Source organism: Apis laboriosa, unplaced genomic scaffold (assembly GCF_014066325.1).
Source record: "Apis laboriosa isolate Shangri-la unplaced genomic scaffold, ASM1406632v1 scaffold58_cov148, whole genome shotgun sequence".
Lineage (NCBI taxonomy): Eukaryota > Metazoa > Arthropoda > Insecta > Hymenoptera > Apidae > Apis > Apis laboriosa.
The window spans coordinates 1,157,580-1,182,100 of record NW_025223827.1 but is presented as its reverse complement, the minus strand read 5'-3'; the positions used below and the strand labels follow the sequence as shown (position 1 = coordinate 1,182,100).

General features: G+C 22.9%; 1 protein-coding gene across 4 annotated transcripts in view; it reads right to left on the bottom strand.

The window, feature by feature from the left end:
* Positions 1-24,521, bottom strand: part of LOC122717793 (RNA-binding protein 1-like) — an 88,060-nt gene that overhangs the window by 7,131 nt on the left and 56,408 nt on the right. The window lies entirely within an intron of this gene.

The following is a 24,521-nucleotide window of genomic DNA, read 5'->3' as shown; positions in this document are numbered from 1 at the left end:
TGAAACTTCAATTTATAGACAACAAAATCATAAATAACAAAATAAATTTTATTTATACAAACTTATATTTTACTCTTAGATTTATTCATTGTACTTTTATTTCTTTTTCTTATCAATATAATTAATATAAAATAAAAAAAAAAAGAAAGAAAAAAAAATATTGTAATTTTTTTACTAAAATTATTATACATAAATTATATAAGTCTTATCCATAAGAACATATTCTAAAATCTGCATAAAAATTTGTTATATTAAAAAAATTCAAATATCAATTTCAAATTTATTGATGCTTATTACATTGTATGTTCTGTATAAAAAAGAAAACAATTATTTCATTTACATTTTTTAAAAAACTTAAATATGTTCAAATATAATAAATTAATATTTGATAAATTTTTATTTTTTCCTGAAGATGGTTTGATATTTGTAGTTTTTTTTTTTATAGTTTATATTATATACTTCTTTCTCTTACAATGAAAAATAAAATGAATAAAAAAAATTACAATCATTATAAACGCTTCTTTCTTTATAATCAAAAATATAAAAAAAGAAAACTAATTATTGAAAATATAAATTAAAACCTTAAAAAATAAAAAATATTAAATAAATTAATTAATACAATTAAATAGTATTTATTATAGTATTTTACATATAAATATTATTTCAAACTAAAAAATTAATTAATTAAATAATTAACTAAAAAATTTAATTAAAATTATTTTTTTATTTAAAAATTTTTCTACTAAAAAAAATTTTCTGCTAAAAAAAATTATTCTTTTCTTAATATTTTGAAATATACTTAAAGTTAATTTTTAGAAATAAATACATTACCAATTAGAAAATTAATACGAATTATTAAATTAATATTTTTTTATATTTCAATAAGAGCTTGAGCTTAAATATTACAAAATAATTTTTATTAATTATTGTAATTATATATATATATATAATATATATTATAATATAATATATTATTATTATAATTATTATATTATATTATTATAATTATTATAATTATTATATTATATTATTATAATTATATAATATAATATATATTAGTTATATATTACATATAATATTTATATATTTTTACATATATTATATTGTATATATATGTAATATATAATATATTATATATATATACAAACATATATACAAATATATTTATATAATGCTTTTATGTGTTTAGTGTTCACAATGAGTGTGTTTACATATTTAACTAAAAATTTATTTTTACATTATTTCGAGATTAATTCAAATTAGTAATCGTTATAATAACATTAAAACTTACTGTTTTATTATATGAAATAGATGTACAATGATCAATTATGTCTAATAGTTTACACTTATTACGTTATCATTAATTGTAATTTTGTTTCAATATATTATTTCTATATTCTTTAGATATCTACAAATTATAATTTTATTAAATTATAAAATATAAACATAAATTATTATCAATATTAGCAACTTCTTATATCTTGTATCTTGATTGGTATATTGTAGAAATAATATTTCTTTTGGACAATGCACTTAAATCAATTCAGATATTGATAACAATAATCACATATTGTGAAATTCCATTTTTTTACTATAGTACTACAGTATTGATATATCTGTAATTTTATATATAATATATATTACATAATTATATATCTATAATTTTATGAAATTATATCAAAACATGCATAAAAAAAATTATTATTAAAAAGAGATAAATAAAAAGATATAATTTATTAAAAATATATTTTTGTTTTTATATCACACTCAAAGCCATATATGGCATAAAAAGTTTTTTAAAAATTCATTTTCAATATGATTGTTTTGCACAGCAGTATTTAATAATGCTCTAAATAGAGCTTCTATCAAATAGACTAGGAAGTCATGGATGGATTCATCTGAAATATAATTGCAAAATATTAATAATATTTTTTATATCATTTTAAAATATATCCTAATCTTTATTCTTACTATCAATTTCAATCATTTTTATTAATAGTGATTCTATGACAGAAATTAAATTTTTTATAATGAATAATAGAGGAAATTTACTTTATTTCTTATTTCTTTCTAATTTATATAATTAACTAATAATTTAATTAACTTGTTAACAATATATAAAAAATTACTTTGTTCTTCTTTCAATTGTATGAGGATATGTTTATTGATTAGTTTCAATTGTATCTCTTTATGTATTTCCACCTTTAGCATTTCATGATAAATATTTTCAATACCAATTTTAATATTAAATTATATAACTGTAAATTCTGGACAAAGTTTACATATTTTAATTATATATAATATATAATAACCTATTTTTCTTTTAGAATCAATTTATATCTGTAATAAATAATAATGTTATTAAATAAATTAATGAAGATCTTTCAAAAAAATAATTTAAAAAATTTAATGTGAAATATATATTATTATGTCATAAATCCATAAATCCATATAACAGACGTTATGTATGCTAGCATTTTTTGTTTTTTTTTTATATTTAATTCTATTTTAGATAAATCTCCAATTATAAGAAATTTTTACTTTTTTGAACTTTTTTGAATCTTGATATCTTTTATTTTAGCAATATAAATTTCTTTTTCTTGGAGAAATATTTTATATAGAAAATTACAAAAAATGACAAAAAAGAAGATTATAAATTGTAATTCAATTAAATTATTATAAAAAATATAAATTCAATATATATTTCTTGTTAATATGATATTAAAGTTATAAAATATTTTAATAACGAAATAGATAAATATATAATCTTTTAGAGTAATTATTTTTCTAAACAAATAATCAAATTAAATTATTAAAAAATATTTAAAATTATACTAAAAAAAAAAGTTATATAAACTCTTACCTTTCATTTTTCACTATATTTAAGATTTGCTGTAATATTTTTTAAATTGTTGAAAGTTTTATCATACCATTATCGTTTTTGCATCGAACATAAAAAAATAAAATGTTTTTTGACATTTCCTATAAATTAGTGCAAATATGGTTGATACTGATCATGTGATTGTCTTTTGAATCTAATTGACTACAATACGTAGTTATTTGATATTTATTAATAGTGCCACTTTTAATTGAAGAAACTTATAATATAATATTTTCAAATTTTAAATTATGGTTTTAATTTGAAAATATTTATAAATAGCAAGGTAAATTTTTATACATATGCATACTATGAATAATAGAAAATTTTGCATAATTTTTAAATATAAATTAAAAAAATAAAATATAAGAATAATTTTAACATATCATGTCATATAAAAATAAAAATACAATTACGGAACGCCATAAAGATAATGAAAATGTACACTTCTTCATTGATCGTATGTACACTTATTTATTGATACATAACATAATATTTGAAAATTTATCAAAAATAAATCAGGTTTGTATGTCTACCCAATTTTTCATTACAAATGATCTAAATCGAAATGAAATAATTGATAGAAGAAAAAAGTAGTATATTTTATTTCTTCAGATGTATTTTTAATCTAATTAATTAAATCAAATCAAGAAGCATAACTTTTTGAGATTTTTTTAATGAATTTTTGATGTTTTATAACACATTGATTTGTATACGATTTTTCATATAAAACAGATTATTTTATTTATATTATTTTATTATATAAATAATATTGCTTTTGAAAAAATTAAGGATGAATAATTTCCAAAAATGTTGTTTTGAATATCATTTGAAAATACATATTATGAAATGTTGAAGCTGAAAATATCATTAAGATTGAAAACAAATGCAATTAAAACTAAAACAATCAAATCTCTAAATAAAATTAGAAGAAAAATAAAGTGACTTTTTGTATATATGAATTAGCTAAATTTTTTTAAAGAGAGTAAAAACAAAAAATTTATTAGCAACAATTTCACACATATTGTTTATAAAAATAATTAAAGTTGAAAAGAGGATAGGTATTTTTAATGTTATGAAAAATGTCATTAATATTTTTAAATTGCAATATTATATTTTAGATGGACTATTATAGGAATAATGTATTTGAATAAAATTACATTTTATATTATGAAATTATATTATAAATGAAATTACACGATAATGAATATGTGAAGTTATAACAAAGACTATATAATGTATATATAATGTAAACCATTAGAAATTAATTATAGTAAAATTACTACATCTAATTGAATAATTGGATAATTGAATAATTAAGCATCAATATTATTATAGTAATTTCAAAATAATATAAAAATAAACTTTTAATTAAATATATTAATATATTTATGCGCATCTTTTATTTTATATTTTTAATAACTTTAGTAAATGTTATTAACATAAAATTGATAAACATCGATTCGATGTTATCTATATAAAATAAAAAATAAGAAAATATTAATAGCTTTATTCCAAATAAACAATTCTTCAGCAAATTATATTCTACTTCTATTATTAGTTTAACAATTTTTAATTTAATAAAAATAAATTTGAAAAAACTATAATTATATTTAGAATAATTAGAATTATGTTTCCAATGATAATTTTTTTTTTATTGCAATATTATCAACTTTCACAATTTTATAATCAGAAACAGAAAAAAATAAATTAAGATGAAGCTAAGTTTTTTTTTTTATAATAAAAATATTAAGCTGATGCTAGCTCAATAGCTAGAATCAGTTCATTTCGTTTTTTAAGAAACAAACTTGAATAATAATATTCTATTAATTCTATTTATATACAAGTTTATCAAAAAATACTCAAAGTTAAAATTGTTTATCTTGTTTATCTTTATCTCTCAAAAAAATTTATAACTTCTCTAATTAACAATATTCTCACAATTTTGTTTGCATAGAATATTTATATGCCAAAGTGTATATGTCAAATATGAAGTTTATCTCTTCTATTAGTATCTTCATTTTTATAGAAAAATTTCAAAATATCAAATATCAAATATCAAAATATCAAAATTCTTATAGAAGAAAATTATTAATAAATCACTCAATCTGCCAATGTAATAAAGAGAATAAGTTTCAATATCTTTGTTACATGTCATAAAAACAATATATAAATACATATAAAGTATATATAAATAATAAGTTTCTATTAATGAAATTTTTAACATAAAAAATTTTTTTCTCTGAAAGGAGATAATTTCTGTTACATAAATTACTAAATGAAAATAGATTATGAAACTACAAATGAATTAAAGTTTTATTATATTTATTTGTCGCATATTTATATAGTTCTGCATGTTTTCGGAATTATTTTATGTAATAAAATATGATGAAATGAAATAGAATGAAAATTTCGAATCTTTAAAATTTCGCCCTATTATTAAATATCAAACTGTAGTTATTATATTAAAGCATTGAATCAAATTTAAAATAAAATCAAATTGTTTTGTATATATAAGTAATATAATAAATTTTTCGGTTGCCATTTTTTAATAATAACAAATGAGAAAAATAATTCTTTTATATTCTTATGTAATCCTGTCAATATTCTGTCCTCTTGCTCTGTATCATTATTTTATGTCAATATTTCGAATAGTTAGCTCTTGATTAAAAACATTTGGATTTTGGATTTGGAAATTCAACTTTTCTAATTCGAAATCTTATAGAAATATTTTGATTTGCTTCTATTTCGATAAATACGACAGATTGATTCATCTATGATTTTAAATGAGATATTGTATAATCATCATATAACTCCAAATATTGTAGAATTTGCTATAACTTGTCTGAGATAAGTTTCTGTTAAATAATAAATAACTAATTGTATTTTCAATTTGCATAATTAAAATTTTTTTTAAATTATATAAAACTGTTGCATAGTTACATTACATGATATTTATGTACATTGTATATTATCTTATATTGAAATTCATTTGAAATAATCAATTATATATAAAAAAATATCAGTATATATTAGCTTTAATCCGTTCTGGAGCTATGGAATATAATAATATATAATATATTATATATATTATATATAAATATAATAATAATAATATAATAATAATAATAAAATTAATTATTACGGAATCCGTTGTTGACAAGTTCGATTCATTAAATCAAAGATAAAATCCATTTGCCAATGATGTTTCATTGTCACTAGAGTTCGAAAGTTCAAAGAGTTCTGAGGTTTTTGTTTCTGATAATTCTTTCTGTTTTCTGTAGTTCTGTTGTTTGTAATTCTTCCGTTTTTATAGTTCTGGTATTTTGTAATTCTGATGTTTTTGTAATTCCAATGTTCTTATAGTTTTAATTTTCTTATAATTCTAAAGTTCTTATATTGTAATTCTGTTCCTCTTGAACTTTTCTCACAAGCTTTTAAGAGTTCTCTCCCAAATTGGTCTCTGAAGCTTTTGCCATTCCACTCGTGAATTCCATTCCATTCACTGTATTCCACTTGCGAATCTTCAGAAAGTTCATAAGTATCCATTAATGCTGAGAATTCCCTGATTGAGCGGCACCTGGACCAAAAATAGCTTCCTAAAATGAGTTCGAAGGTTACTCCAGTAAGTCCGTTATTTTCCCAAAAGTTCCGCACATGTTAGCATTTTCCTTCAAGTAGAATGACATTAATTGCTGTTGAAATTGGCATGTAAATGTCTCAGGTAACAAGATTATATTGACACTCCAGCTATACCAAATTGTTTTTAAATGTGTAAAGCAAATAATTAATAAGTTTTCTCATAAAAAACGGTATTGTCCTTATAGCATCATCTTAAGCCATTTGTGCATGTCTGGACATTATCTGTTCAGTGTCTAAATGTATATTTATTATACATATATTTACTTTCATCGAGGGGTTCCTGTACGCAAACAATTGTAATACGGTACTATCGCGTACCTAACTGAGCGTTCTTGCTTTTTCGCCGTCTCGCTCTTTCGCCGTCTCGCTCTTTCGCCGTCTCGCTCTTTCGCCGTCTCGCTCTATCTAAGATAAACTTAAAATGCTTATAACTCTTTAATTAAGCTTTATTGGACATATATATATATATGAACTTTTTTATGGTTTTGATATCTTGATTTACTTTCCAAAGATGAAAAAAAAATTCCACATTTTTATAAACTGTATAATTGATTAATAAGTTGTTATAACAGGTAATAATATATTCTGTGATTTATTTTTACAATTTTACATATAGAGTCAAATTTTTAAAAATATTTTTTTAATAGTAAATATTAATTTATTAATTGTAGAAAATTAATATAATACTTCTTATTTATATTATTATAATATATATACTATAATTTCAATTTATTCTATACATTATATATTTTTATTAATATTTTTATAAAAATATGCAATTATAATAATAATATATTACAATTATATATAAAATTCTCTTAAATGTCAATTTCTAATATATTGTTTCAAATGATGTTCTAAAAATATTGATGCGAATATCGATTAATTAAAAATTTTAGGTAATATTTTTCTTTACATAATCTTTCATTTAAACTAGTTATTAAAAACACTATCTAGTCACGGAGTACTAGTCAAACCGTGACGATAGCATTGAATATATTCTGTATATAAACAAATACAAATAACATTGAAAAAAGTGTTTTTAAAAAAAAATTATATTGAATTACATCTTATTCATAAACAATTAATTAATTGTTATTCGTATAAGACAAATAAATCGAATTTATTTAAAATGAATAATCTTGAATTATGATATAAAAAGACGAAAAATATAAAAATTTTTTAACAAATAAACAATATATATTTAAATATATATTTAAATATATAAATATATGTTAAATATATAAATATATGTTAAATATATAAATATATTTAAATATATAAATATATAAATATATAAATATATATTTAAATATATTTAAATATATAATAAATTACTATCTATATTAAATTAAAAAACAATTCATCGAATAAATAAATAAAGTTAATCACTTTCCATTTATTAAAAATTCAATTCTTTGAAATGTACTAATGAGTCATGTACTTCTGAATATCCTTCCTTAAAATTGACGACAATTTGACATTCATAAGAAAATTGAAATAATTTTTAACAAATTTGTACATAATATTAATTATTATCTAATTGGATAAAATATCATTGAAAAATAATATATACGAGGACAATGTATTTTTGAATCAAATTATCATTCACTTCGCTACATCATCAACACTGATCACCAACACTGATCAACTATAATCTAATAGAATTGAATTAAATTTTCAAAATTTTTCTTCTATATTGTTATACATTAGCATTAAACACTTTTATTTAAGTTTTTGTGTATATAATCATAAAGCTAAATAGATAGAAGTGATAGAATGTCAATAGTATATAGAAAGAAATTTCCAATTGATGAATGAAAAAATAAGGGTATTTTCTAATAGATTATATTGATATATCAGATTGTATTGATATTTTATACGCGTGATTGTATAAAATAATGTCTTATAATGATTCACAATATAATCATATATAGAGATTAGAACATGATGAAATCTTTAACAAACTTCAAATTCATAGTCCACTCAAAATGCAAAATATATGCTCTCCGTATTGAATTTGGGAGATCTGTGAAATATATTATAGTTAATAACGCACAAATCAGCTTTCTGATACTCCAAGCTTAAAAATAGTTTTCGAAATTTGAGATAAATGTCGCAAAGATATTATACTTTAAATTTGCATACTATAAATTTCAAGCGTAAAATAATGTTATTGGCTAAGTGTTGTAGAACATCATTTAAAATCAGATTACATTTCAACTAGATAAAAGTGCTCCAAATAGATAGATCATAAATTTCGCATTTACTGCTCGTAAACATTTCATTTCACATTTATAATTTTGAATGTGAAATAAATAAAATTAATTAAAAAAATATTAAAATAATTAAAATTTTTTATTTGATAAATTTTTTAATTTAATTTTTCCTTATAAAATAAAAATTTACAATACAATAAGATTAATTAATTTAATTTTTTCTTAGATTAATTGCATCACATTGCATTCACAATTAAAAAATGAATTAAAAATTAAATGTATTCCACTTCATTTTATAGTCAATTTTTCATATTGATTTAAATATTTTTTAATATTAAATTATTATTGAATAATTCATTGGAAATATAAAAATAAAATTTGGCATAATATGTGTATTAAATAGAATCAATGCAAATTAAATTAAATTAGATTTTAAAATTATTTTTTATTTCATAAGAAAAAATGAAATTAAATTAAAAAATTTTTTATTGAATAAAATATTAAAATTATTTTAATATATTTTTTAGAAATATTAAATGTTTAAAGTCAAAATTGAAAATGTTTACGAATAGTGAGTCCGCAAGATTTATAATTTGTCTAATTCGGAAAGATATCCCACAGAAATTTTTTCTTATCATTATCGAACATTGTGCAGTATAAGTCTAAAGGATTTAAGATTTTTTAAGTCTTAAGGATTTAAGAAGAACATTTATGAGAATAATATTTAATGTCATTAGGATATAAATATTTAAAGATATTTCAATCTGATTAGAATGCAATGTAATTCTGAGAATAATATATAATATTTTAATCAGCTTCTGTGGCAACAAACATCAACTACTCTTCAAGATTGATGGTAAATATGTAGATCAAATCGTAAGTATTATATAATATTTTATGTAACACATATTCTAAAGAATTCTTTCTTGACTTAAGAATCAACAATCAGGATATTAATTCATAGTATTATTGCTACGATGTATCTCTTCTAAATTATATTATAGATAATATAATATATATTATAGATAATTATCTATATATAATAAGATTTTCTATAGATATTAACTTTTTGCATTTTAGTATGAATTTGGAGTTTATTAAGATTTCATCATACTTTAGCTATCGAACACGATTGGATTTTGTGAATCATTATAACGATTTTTTATAGTTATGTATTAGTATCGTATTCATCAATATAGTTCATTGTTCATCATCAAAATGGAAAAATATTTCATTTTTTTTTCCTATCTAACTTTGTCCAAAATAGCATACATCTATCAATATTCGATTATTTATCCAGTTTTGTGATTACACAAAGATTTAAACAGAAATATTTAAAAACATACTTTGAATAATTACAACAAATTCCATGATAATTCAACATTATATAATATTTTATTTAAATATAAGTGAATTTTTATATAACTTATTTTTGATAGTTTATAGAAGCATCTGTTCGCATCCTCAACAGTAGTATTGTAATGGTTTTGATGAATGAAAGCTAATAGCTAGGTATTTGTAAAATATTCTTCGAGAGATATACAAGTGGTATATTTCTTAAAGATGAGTAGACTGTTTACTGTATTACACGTGTAGTACACATGTCTATAAAAGAATTGTTTTATTATTTTACAGCAGATAATCATATCCGATGATCAGATTCCCACATGATATAGATTTTTATATGTTTCTGATATAATTTCGTGTCTTAGTTTTTCTGGATAGACACCAACGTTTTATCGTAATTCGATATATGCAAGTGTTTTTCATTGAAAATTTTTCATGAGTTCTTTATACCTTTGTTCTTATCACGAACTTATCACGAATGTTTAAAATTTCTTTGCTACCGCATTGCATAATTGCAACCCAATCGGTAGAAATCTTTATTCCCAAAACAGATAATTCGATTAATTCGGCTTCTCTTTTTCAACTGGACTTCGATTTAACGCATCATATTTCGTACACTTTTCTGATATTTTATAGTATAATTAATATTAAATTTACTCAATCTTCAAAATTTCACAAATCTCCCTATTTTCTGGGATTTAGATCTTGTTTTGAAGCCAGTAATTTAAAACTATTACAGTTAGTGATAATAGTAAATAGTGATAATAGTAAATAGTAGATAATAGAATTCCAATTCAAATACAATACACACAAAATCGTTCTAATGTACAAACTATCGCAAGCGCTTTTAGCTTGTATAAATAGTACATATATTCATCTTTCGAAATTTTCTTCCTAAAATATGATAATGCATATAATTTCCCTTTTTTATTTTCCTGCAACAAGACGTTTCCTATTCCTTTAGAGCTCACATCCGTATGTACTACTGTCAGAATCCATAAAATCCATAAAATCCGCATGTTAAATGCTTTCAATTCTTGAAATGCTCGGTCTTGAATTTCATCCCACTCAAATCATACATCCTCCACAATAAATCGATAAGTGGTCTTGCTAACAAAATGAAATTTTTTATAAACCATCGGAAATAACTACAAAGTTCTATAATTTATAAACTCCTATAATTTAATTTAATTTAGTAATTTATAAACTCCTATGTATCCCCTTTATGTCTGTTAGTAGCAGATATTTTATAATGTTCTGTAATTTTCTTTTTCCCAGAGCAATACTACTAATTTCGAAATCTAAGTAATTTTACGCATTATAGAATGACATTTGTCTAAACGTTAAATTTGCGTTTTTCAATGCTATAAGTACACATATAAGTTTGTCTCTACCTTCTATCGATTTTGATGATATGATGGTATGATAATATCATCGAAATATGCCAATACTATCAGATATCATAACGGCCCTAAAACTTTATTTATCAATCTTTGGAAAACCGCAGGAGCATTATAAAAATCTAATGGCATTCTTTTAAATTTATAGTGACCGGTCTCTGTACTAAATGCTATATATTTTTTTAATTCCTCTACATTGGCATCTGATAATATCCACTGCTGAAATCCAATGCAATGAAGTAAATCATGAAGTAAATCATCCATCCAAGTTATCATTTATTTGTATTATATTGTTATAGTATTGAATACTATATCATTTTACGATTTAATAATCGATACGCATTCTTGTGTCTCTTTCTAACCAATAAAATCGAACTGGCAAATAATGAATTGCTATCCTAAATGATATCAGCGTTCTTCAATTCCTCAATTTGTTAATTTATTGTTCTCATATACGATATATATGTTAAGATCGATAAACAATAGGATTTCATTCCATCAACGTGATGCTCTGTTCGTACAATCTATTTATTTAACATTGCGAACAATTAAATCTTTATAATCGTTCAAAATATTTACTATTACTCGTGCATTTTCATCTGAGAGTTTTATATTTATTTTTTCTTGTTTATTGATTCAGTATTAACATCTCATTTACGATTAATTTTCACCTCTAGCCAAAGTTGTCCCTTCTATAATTTTCATATCTCTGAAATATTCAAAATTGATTCTTCTTTGACATTAGTAAGTATCTGGATACGAGCTGTCTGTTCTTTCTTAATTCATCTTCAACATATATTTCCTGCTTGTGAACCTCTCCGCATGCTGCTATACATCCTAAATAATTGTTTGAAATTATGGCAGCTTCTGTCGCTCATAAGATAGTTTTCTTTTCATTCTTTGATATGAATTCAGTAAGTTCCTTATTTCTCTTATTATTAGTTCATTTGGCCTAACAATTTCAGTATGTGGCTATTTCGTATACGGATGGCCTATGATGAATAGTAGTAATTGAGATTTTGAAAGTGCGATATATATTGATAGTTTTGCATTGACACTCTCAACACAAGGATCCGCCGTCATTCGTCTAACGGTACCGTTACCGTAATCTATCAATGTTTCAAATTTTCCTTGTAAATGAATTCAGCCTCGTTAACAATGCCTTTTTGCAAGGTAATGGAAGAATTTCCAAAATTACGTACGATCTGATATATTTGCCATTTATATAAGCATCTTTAAAATATTTTGTATTGCAAAGAAAAGTGCTTCTAATAATAATTTTTCCAGCGATCCCATGCACACTCGCAAACAAGAAGACTATTTTGTCATTTCTTATTAACGCCATTTAGTTTTGATAATATATAATGTTTTCTTTTTTGCAATTTCAGACCACATATACAAAATCGCGTATTCTTCAATTTTTTTTAACCATTATTGTATATCTAAATCAGATTTTGCAGGATTGAAAATTAGTAAAATCTCATATCCTTAAAATACTCCTCAATACTATACCTGTATTGTTTTCTATGATGTCGTTCTATGTACTTACAATAGTTTTGTAACTTTCGTTCAAAGCACAACTATTTTTGTATGATTTGCTTTGCGTTTTACTATATTCTCAACTTTGTTATTTTTCTGTCTCCTGTGTCTTTTATCTACTCTGCTTTGTTTTACGTTCTCACTTCTTTCTCTGTTGTGTAAGTAACGGTTGCAACTTGAATGTTTATTCAACTGTTACCTTACTTTGCGTATTCATAACCTTATTCGTAAAATTCGATCAATTTTATTATCTTATTTTTTATTATATAATTTTATTATATATATTGAACAATTATCGAATAGCCGTTCCATCTACGTCCATCCGATTTAACGTTTGTGTTATAGAATTTAAAGTTCACTGAAATTTTATATGTGATTTCATTATTGAATGTTACCAGCAACATTACTATTTCATAGTTGGTAACTATTTATTTCTCTTCGATACACGTATTTCAAATGTTTTGTAAACAGATACGCGCAATCACGTATAATCAAATATTCATTCTAAGCTAAACCCGTATATTCTTATTTATTGTTTTCCACTGCCCAGTCAACAGGTTACGGGCCCAGATTACGAAAGAAACAATAAATAATTAAGTAAAGTACAATTAAATTAAAAAAGCAAGGTTTGTTATCCAGCCTTGAGCAAACGTGAAATATAACCCTAATCGTGATGGAATATGAAACTGTTCATATTAATAAGTTGAAAGGATTGGAAAATTGGGCCTCATGGAAATTTCAAGTGCGCGTTACTTTGAAATCCTGCGGTGCATGGGATATAGTTACAGGTGAATCAATTCTTCCTGTACCAGAAGATGATGCGGCAAATCGAGCACGCGCTGTCTAGACAAAACTCGACAGTACAGCTCAACGCATAATTGCCACATCAGTGGATGAAAAACCACTTTTGCATATTATCAATTGTGAATCGGCTAAGGATATGTGGAAAAAGCTGGAATCTGTTTACGAACAAAAATCTGATACTAGTATACACATGCTATTGCAGCAATGGTACAATTACCTGAAGAAACTGAGCGATGATGTCGCTACTCATATCGTAAAAATCGAAAATCTTGCACATCGGCTACAAACTCTGGGTGAAAAAATTCCAAATCTGATCTCAAATGATTATTACTAAAATACTCATGACATTACCTCCGTCATTCAAATATTTTATTAATGTGTGAGAATCAACTTAACCCAACGAAAGAATTCTCACAAATCTTATTTCAAGGCTCACCATTGAGGAAACAAGGATAGAAACCGAAGAAAGGGCAAAGAACATTGCTTTTACTGCCAATAAGCATCAATACAAGAAAAATTTCAAAAAAGGCAACGTTAAACCAGGTGTCATTATTGCTACAAACCAGGACATTGCATTAAGGAATGTAGAAACCGAAAAGCAGCAAATGAAAAATACAAAGGAAGGAAAGAAGAGGCACTCATTGGAGCCATATCTGCAGAATATAATATAATAATTTAGAAACATCCAATGATGCATAGCACATGGATTCAGATGCGACTGAGCACATGTCAAATCGTCGCGAATGGTTCTCGTTGTATAAAAAATTTGACACAGTAGAGAATATTAAGATAGGCGATGGAAAATATATTCAAGCAATTGAATCAGGAGATATCGACATTCTTGCTTTCAATGGAAAAGAGTGGATGCGAAAATACCTCAGTAATGTTTTTCACGTACTAAAACTAAGTTTCAATCTTTTTTCGGCGAGTGCAGCTCTTGATAAGACTACGATAATATTCCGATGATAAAATATGTACATTCATGAAGAAATGGAAATATTGTTGCAGTAGGAGAAAGAAAAGGTAAGTTATTCGTAATGAAATTTAAAGTCATTACAGACGAGCATCAGGCAAATGTAGCAGTGCGCAATTCTTTTTTCTCCTGGCACAAATGAATGGCCCATCAAAATATGGATCAGGTGAAGAAAATTCTAAAATCCGAGAACATCATTTTTATTATCAGAAATTTTCTTGCGAAGATTGCATTTTAGAAAAAATGCACAGACTACCATTCCCAAAAAGCGATACAAAATCTGAACGCATTGGAAAACTCATCCATGCAGATCTTTCAAATCCAATGCAAGAAAATTCGTTTGGAGGAGCTCGATATTTCTTAATGTTAAAAGATGACTATAGTCATTGAAGAAGTTTATATTTTATCAAAAATAAATCAGAGACATCACAATGTCTAGAGGATTTCTTCAAGAAGACTGATAAACATTTAGAAAAAGGAATCAAGATCTTCAGATCAGATAATGGTCTTGAGTTCGTCAATAAAGAAATTGAGGAACTAACACGTCGATATGGCAATACGCATTAGAAAACAATACCATTTACTCCGGAACAGAACGGTTGCCGAACGAGAAAACAGAATTATAGTTGACTTAGCGAGAACATTGTTACATGCAGGAAAATTGCCAATCAAAATGTGGGCTGAAGCAGTTAATTACACTGTTTATACTTTAAATAGAATCGGAACCAGTGGGGAGAAAGGAGTAACACCTATTGAACTGTAGCTCAAGAAAAGATCGAACATTTCAAGTCTCAGAACCTTCGGAGAAGAAGTATACTTTCATATCCCTAAAGAGAAGAGACGAAAATGAGATGTCAAAGCCGAAAAAGGCATTTTCGTCGGATATAATGAAAATACAAAAGGATTCCGGATCTGGTTTCCTGAAAGAGGACAAATTAAAATACATAGGGATGTAAGATTCACAGATCAGCTTTACGAAATTAATTCAAGTGAAAAATGGGAACCAGAGTCAAATATAATCTTTGAACATCAGAAAGATGACACAATAAATGTCGAATTGAAAACCGTTATTCAATCGGAAAACAACGAACAAGTAAATTCAGATGAAGAATCAAACGATCCAGAAGACAAAAATCAATACGAACAAGATCGACGTTTGAGAGACAGAAATAAAATACGTTGACCAGACAAACTCACGTATGGAAATATTGTGATCACAGAACACTATGAACCGGAAAACTACGATGACGCGATCACATATAGCAACGCAATCAAATGGAAAGAAGCCATGGATGACGAAATTGATTCTTTGAGAAAAACTCAAACATGGACATTAGTAAATCCGCCATCAGACCATCAAGTCATTAATAATCGATGGACTTATAAACTGAAAATAAATAGCGATGGAAACATACAACGATTCAAGACAAGACTCGTTGCTAGAGGTTTTAAACAAACTGTTGGAGTTATCATAAAACATTTAGTCCTGTAGTTAGATTCGATTCAATAAGAACTATATTATCGATTACAGCTTCGAACAAAATGTATTTACAGCAATTTGACGTCAAGACAGTTTTTCTTCATGGAGAACTCGACGAGGTCATCTATATGCACCAAAGGGATACGAGGATGAAACCAACTGTGTTTGCAAGCTGAATCGTAGTTTATATAGTCTAAAGCAGGCATCAAGATGTTGGAATTATCGTTTTACAGCAGTACTGAAGAAACATGGTCTCACGTCCATCAGTGCAGACTATTGTAAAATTACAAATGGAAACTATCGAGATCGATTGATTTTAGCGATTCATATCGATGATGGACTAATTAGTGCAACAAACCAATCATCTATAAAAAAGTTGTTAGCTGAATTCCGTAAAGAATTTGAAGTAACATTTAATGAGATAAATACATATTTGGAATTACAAATTGAGCGATTGGCAGACTGGTTCCATATTTTTGCATCAGGAGGCTTACACCAAGAAAATTTTGCAACGATTTCGGATGGAAAATACTAATGCAGTAACAATCCCAGCAGATCAAAACCATCAACTGTGCGTGGAGGCACATAAAAGTGAGTACAAGGAAAAATCTGAGTTCCCATATCGACAAGCAGTAGGAAGTTTAATGTATTTGTCAGTGGGCACTAGACCAGACATTACATTTGCAATAAACAAAGTCAGTCAATAATATTTAGAAAAACCCAACAAAATTCACTGGAATGCAGTAAAGAGAATTTTCAAGTATCTAAAGGGAATAACAAAATACGATATTCATTATTCAACTCAACAGAATAATCATATTAAAGCATTCAGCGATGCAGATTACGCTGGAGATACTGAAACGAGGAAATTCACTACTGGTTTTGTATTAAAACTAGGTGATTCCGCAATAGTTTGGGAGTCAACACGACAGCGAACAGTAGCTCTATTCACTACTAAAGCCGAATACATAGCAGCTAGTCAAACTATAAAAGAGATCATATGGATGAAAAGTTTGATTAATGATCTAGTTATGTTCAAGAATCTTACAACGACTCTTTACGTGGATAATTTGAGCGCAATCAAGCTTATTAAAAACCCAGAATTTCATCGAAGAAGTAAGCACATTGACGTGCGTTATCACTTTATACGAGACAAATTTAATGAGAAGGAGTTTCTTTTGCAACATATAGCATCGGAAGATCAGCAGGCAGACCTATTAACACTAAGAAGAACAATATTTGAAATACAAAGAAATCGATTGAATATCAAGAGTATCGAAGATGATAGACACATAGAACTAAAACACTCAAACATAATAAGCATATACACACTAAACAAATTTCAGTTCATTTTTAGGGAGTGTTATAGAATTTAAAGTTCACTGAAATTTTATATGTGATTTCATTATTGAATGTTGCCAGCAACATTACTATTTCATAGTTGGTAGCTATTTATTTCTCTTCGATACACGTATTTCAAATGTTTTGTAAACAGATACGCGCAATCACGTATAATCAAATATATTCATTCAGCTAAACCCGTATATTTTTATTTATTGTTTTCCACTGCTCAGTCAACAGTTTGCTTTTTATAACCGAGTCTTTTGATTGATTTTCTCACACATCTAATTGATTCTCTCACATACTGACTTCCCGCAAACCATTCGCTCGCATTTTTTTTTTTTGACAAACGTACCTTCCTATGCACACATTTTTCTTTTTTTTTTAAATAAATTATCTTATTAAGCACAATATATAAAATCATGTAAAAATAACAAATAAAAAAATAAAAAATAAAAAAATCTTGGATATATAAATAGAGTAAAATAGAAATAAAAATTAGAAATACATTGGATAATATTTGTATTTTATCATTGAAAAAATATAAAAAATAAAAAAGAAAGAAATATATGTTTTGTTTTTAGAATTAAAATTAGCATTCAATAGATTTAAAAAGAGTTAGAAAGATAAAAAAAATTATTATATTATATGATGAAATAATGATGAGATAATGAAAAAGAAGATGGAGAGAAATATAAAAATTTGATAAAAAGACATTGAAGAAATGTATAAAAAAGGAAATATATGAAAAGACAAGTTTTTTAATAAAAGAAAAGAGAAGTATGTTCGGAAGAATTTTGGACTAAGGAAGGAATAAAATAAGATTGTACGTTTTATTTCATTATAAATATAATAAAATATTTATAATTTACATTATATAAAATATAATAATAAATATACAGATGTAAATTTTGATTACTGATGCGGATGATATATTGATTATAGAAAATAAGGAAAAAAATAGGAAATAATAATAATGATTGAAAAATTAAAGAGTTATTTAAAGAAAAAAAGTTTAATTTTAAATATAGAAAAAATAAAAATGATTATATTTAAGAAAAAAAGAAATAAGAAAAAGCATCAAGTTTTGAAAATGAGGGAAATAAAAATCATAAAAGAATTCATATATTTAGATTTTTAGGTTTTTCAGTTTCGGATATTTAGGTTTTAAGTTAAGAATCACAATTAATGAATAATCATATTATATAATAAAATGAATAGAAAATAATAGAGATGAATAATAAGGAATAGAGAATTAAGTTTTAAATTAAAGAAATCAAAAAAAAAAAAAAAGAAAAGAGAAAAGTAAAACAAAACATAATAAGATATAAAAAAATGAGAAAAATGCAAGAAATAAAATTAGTGAAAAAATATCTAAGAGAAAAAGTATTTAAAAGAAAAAGAATGGAATATTAAAGAATAGTAAAGATTAAAGTATATAAAAATAAATGATTATAGTAGAACAATAGCAGAAAAAGTATGTAGTGAAACGATCAGTATTAAAAGCAAAAAATTATGATAATTAAAAATAAAATATGATAGAATGTAAAACTCAAAGTATAATAGTAAATATGAGAATATATATTTATAAATTACCAAAATATACTGGTAATAAAAGAATATAAAAATAATTAGAAACGAATTATACTTATATAAGATATATCTTATCTTATACTATTATAAGATAAGATGTGAAAATTTAGAAAGTTTTAATAAATTAGAGGATAATAGATAAGAATAAATTAAAGTGAGTGAAGATACTTATTATGCAATAATGAGAGAATATAAAAAATGTTCTCAAACATATATTAGAAGTCTATTAAAACGGGAAAAGTATATATAAGTATATATAAGTATATATAAAGATAGTATATATAAAATATATAAAAAATTTATATTATACAAGAAGTTTTATATAAAAAGAATGATAAAAAAATAGTTAATTGATTAAGAAAGATAGAGAATAAATTAAGAAAAGGAGAGAGAAAAAGAAGAGAAAAACGATTAGATTAAATTTAATTTTAGATTAAATTTAAATTAGATTAGATTAAATTAGATTAGATTAAATTAGATTAGATTAAATTAATTTTAATGGTGTATAAATCAAGTTCTTAGTTTCAAAATTGAAATTAATGATGTATAACATATATATTTGAATTGATTAAATTTTCTAAAAATTTAATTTATTTCTTTTAATTATTTTCACATATAAAAAAACTAATGATATTTAAATCAATTTCTGTGTAAAAAAAACTTTGAAATTTTGCGATTTCAATTTGCTCCTATGAATTTTAGCAAGTTGAAAGGCAAATTGAATATAACATAATTATAATTTTAAATTAAATATTGTGTAATCATTATTAACGAATATCTTAAAATTTTCTGTAACTTATTCGAAACCTATAATTTATTATATAAATAATATACATTGCATATTATATTAGATTAAAATTTCTAATAATAGTTAATAATATATCTAAAAGAATATTAATACATTTATTTTTCATTAAAAGATTTTATTGTGCAAACGATATTGCGACTGTCGCTACTAGTTCTTATTCTAGTTCATTCTTACTATATTTAATTCAAAATACTTATAACTTAATTAAATCTTATCGGATATATACATATAATTTCTTTGCTTTAATGTTTAGAATCCATTTCCTAAGATATCCTGATATTTTAATTTAAAAAAAATCACGTTGAAATTTGCTTACTAATCGAATAATAATTCCAGAAATATGTTCTGGCCATATATATGAATTATTGTACTTATTAAAACATTGCTTATTTATTTTAACACAAATATAGTTTGCTTTTAATATAATAATTTTTTTATAATTTTTTCTTTAATATAATATCTTTAATATAATATTTTAAGTATTTTGCATTATATTTAATAATCTATTGGTAATATATATAATAATATATATAATAATAATAATTGGTAATCAAATTTGTATTATATTTAATAATCTATTTATTGTTATATATATATATATATTTATTTATTATATCTATCTTAAAAATAATCTTTTGAAACTGAAAAAAACAGGGATTTATTATATAAAAGAAAAATATTTTCTATTGATCGAAAATATGTAATTTTTTCTTATAAATAAAATATGTATAAATGTGTAAAATTACTTAAATGATATTATTCTCAAAATCAAAAAACTTATTATCGTACAAAATAATTTTTCGGTTTTTTAAAGAATTTGAATTAGATCTATTTCAATTATCTATTTAAAAAGCTATTATATTTTCTTTTTTTATATATTTCGTTTTATAATCATGCATACATTATTCAAATAATTATTAATTACTGAAAAATTACAAATGTTATAAGAATTATCAGATTACTTTTATGATAATTATTATTTATATGATTATGATTATTATAATATAATTATGATTAATTATAATAATAATTGTATTGATTGATAAATATATCATTAATTTTATTTGGTTTTAACAAAAAAAAAAGTAACAAAAAAAAATCGATTCTAGATGAATATAAAGATTGATATAGAAAAATATTGATTGAGGTTTATTAAATTATAAGCTATTCTGAATAGAAGCTTTGAAAAACCGACAATGATATTTTGTAGGATATAGAATATTGTAAATCTTTTAACAGATAGACAAATCCGATATAAAAAAGCTGCTAGAATTATAAGCAAGAACGAATCTGATGTGAAGAGTACAGTACAGTAGTTGAAACTTTGTAAATATATATATAAAAAAATTAAACAAATAGAAATAATAAGAAAAAAGTATAAATAAAAATGGCAAGAAAATCTTATAACAAGAAAATCAAAAATAAATATAAAAAACAAATTTCTAATTTATAAAATTGTTATAAAAATTTAAATATACAGATTGTAAATAAGTACCAAAATTAAACATTAAAAAACTTATAATCCATTATCCTAAAGTCAATTTTTAATATTCTATGTTTGTGAAAAATAGCAATATCAGGAAAATTTTTTAGGAATTCCTACAAAACAAATCAGATGATATACAATAATACATTAACAACAAATAAATAAATAAATATACCAATTCACTTGTTATAAATTGCATTTCTTAGAAAACTTAAAAGAAAAAACATTTATTAAATTAATGATTTTGTAATAATTGATATATAAAAATAAATTCTTAATTATTTAAAAAGCCCAGAATTGTTAATAAATATATCGAATTTCTCAAATTTATCTCTTCTAATTACAATTTGTTGTTTCTTTTTCAAATTTATCTCTTTTAATTACAATCTGTTTGCTTTTGTTGTTTTCACTGCATATTATTAATAAATATAATTATTTCATAATTATGAAATAGAAATATTTATAAAAAAAAATAAAGAAAAAGGAGTATCCTCCAATGTCTGATCATTTGAATTTCGATAAATTTGTTACATTTATTATTGTCAGAGTTTTTAATATTTTATAGATGTCAATGTACAATGTACAATGTACAAATTTTTTTGCAATGTCATTTTGAATAGACAATAAGACATATAATATATTAATTTTAAATTTTCTATTCATATTGTCTATCAGCTGTATAAATTTGAATCAAATCTTTAGTCGATAGTTGCGCATTCTTTTTTTTTTTTTTATCATTAGATTACAAATGTAATGATGTGATCTTTATATATTTTGATTTATATTTATTGATTTTGAAAGTATTCGATACAAATATAAATACTATACGTCTGTAATGCATCAAATTGAATCTGTGTTAACAAATATTATAAATTTCCATTTTCAACACTGCGTATAACATAGGAATATCTATAATAATCTATTAAGATGAGAGTCATAAATGCAGAGATTACAAGAATGAAAAGAATATATAAATATTTATATTAGAAGTTTGAATTAAAAAAATTATGATTGCGCTTAAGGTGTTGTTTATTCGAAATTTTATGAGATTCTAATTTTCGAATTTTTTATTTAACTTATAAATCTGAATTCGGATATTAAACAGGATGAAACACAAAGATTGGTGACATGTAGTATAACATGCATAAATGAAAAGAAATTAGAAAAACAAATGAAATATAACTCAAAAAAGATTTAAAAAAAAATAAAATTCAAAATAAAATGATGATTTCAAAATATATTAGTGCTTAAAGAACCAATTCAAAATTTGCTGATGGACAGAAATATATAATTTTAAAAATTTTAAAGTTTATAGCCTGATACATAATAAAAATGAAGCAATAATAAATAATAAATAATAATAAACATAAAGAAACTTGTAGATTTTTGACGCATTTTTGACCATTGATTTCAATTAGGCAGAAATTAAGAAAGTTTCATCAAAAAATATTTTTAATACTTCGATTCAAAAATGGCTTTCTTTAGATTTGAGTTACATTTCATTGTTCTCATTTTGGATATGATGAACAAAACAGAATGTATTTTCCATAAAATTGCAAATAAATTACTTCCTTGATCAATTAATATATATTTTAGAGAAAAAAAAGTAAACATAATGTTCTAATGAAATTGAAATAATGTTAGTAATTTGTTGATCGTTGAATAATATAAAAATAAGATATTTGGTTAAGATATTTCGGATTAAGAAAATATATTTTTGATTTTAGAAAGTGAATCAAATATGTCTATTGATATTTTGTCATTTATTCTAAGAATGTATCTAGGATCTTCTTTCTTTTAATCTAAGAATTTTTCGCGTTTCAGGTAAGTTTCAATTTTTAATAAATTCACGAATATTTTTCTTTAATATGGATCAATTTTTTTTTTTAATACTAATTATTAATATTATTTTCATCGAAATGTTATGAGATTTCATTTTTATAGAAATTTATATAGAATAGAAATTATAATTTATATAGAATTTATCTTCTTTTATCAACATTTTTTAAAGAGTTCTTTTGCTATCATTATTTTGTTTGAAATTTGAAATAATTCAAAAAATTATATTATTATATAAGTTTATTTATTAATTCTATATGGATTATTCCAATCAAAAAATAGTAAAATTATTTATTTTTAAACCAATTTTTTTATTTTTCTTATTGTTTATTAAATTCGTCAGTTTGTATAACCAATTTTTTCATTGAAATCATCTAATATTTCTTTCGTTAATATATCTGCCTGTAATTATTCAGTCTTTTAGTTATTAAAGTTCTAATTCGGTTTACCAAGTTTTTTATGTCTTTTAATCATTTAAAGATTTAATAATTCATTTGAATAATAATAAAATAATAAATTTCCTTCGTTAAACATGTCAGTTGTTAAAATAAGTTATCTAAAGAAACCTAGATATTATAAAACAGATTCACATAATTTTTATTTTAGTATCGAAAGCATATCAATTTAGTGAAAGAATTCGTTCTTTTTTATTAATTCTATAATTTATTAACATAATATTATAATGATTATAAGATTTATAAATTGATTGTAAAATTTCAAATAAATTTTCTATTCTATTATATTATATATTCTGTTTATTCTATTTTAATTTTTTATTTTATAGTTTTATTCTATAATTATTTTATTTTATAATTTATTTTATTCTATAATTATTTATTCTATAATTTTCTATATTACTATTTCTAGAAATGATTTGGGAATTCTAAAGTTTTTAACATCTTTTATTTTTTTTAGAATTTTTTTTATTTTGTTTTTAAACACTATATATTCTAATTCTGATCATATCAATTCATATATCTGATTATAGTTTCAAATCGACATTGCGAAATCTTTACAATACAATAACTAAATTGGTTGAATAAATTTACATTGAACTAAAAATAATAATATTGATATATAAATATTGTATATATTTTCAATATATAATATTTTAATTTATTATTATAAAGCTCGGTAAATCATTCTTTGAAAAGTTCTTGTTTTTTAGTTCA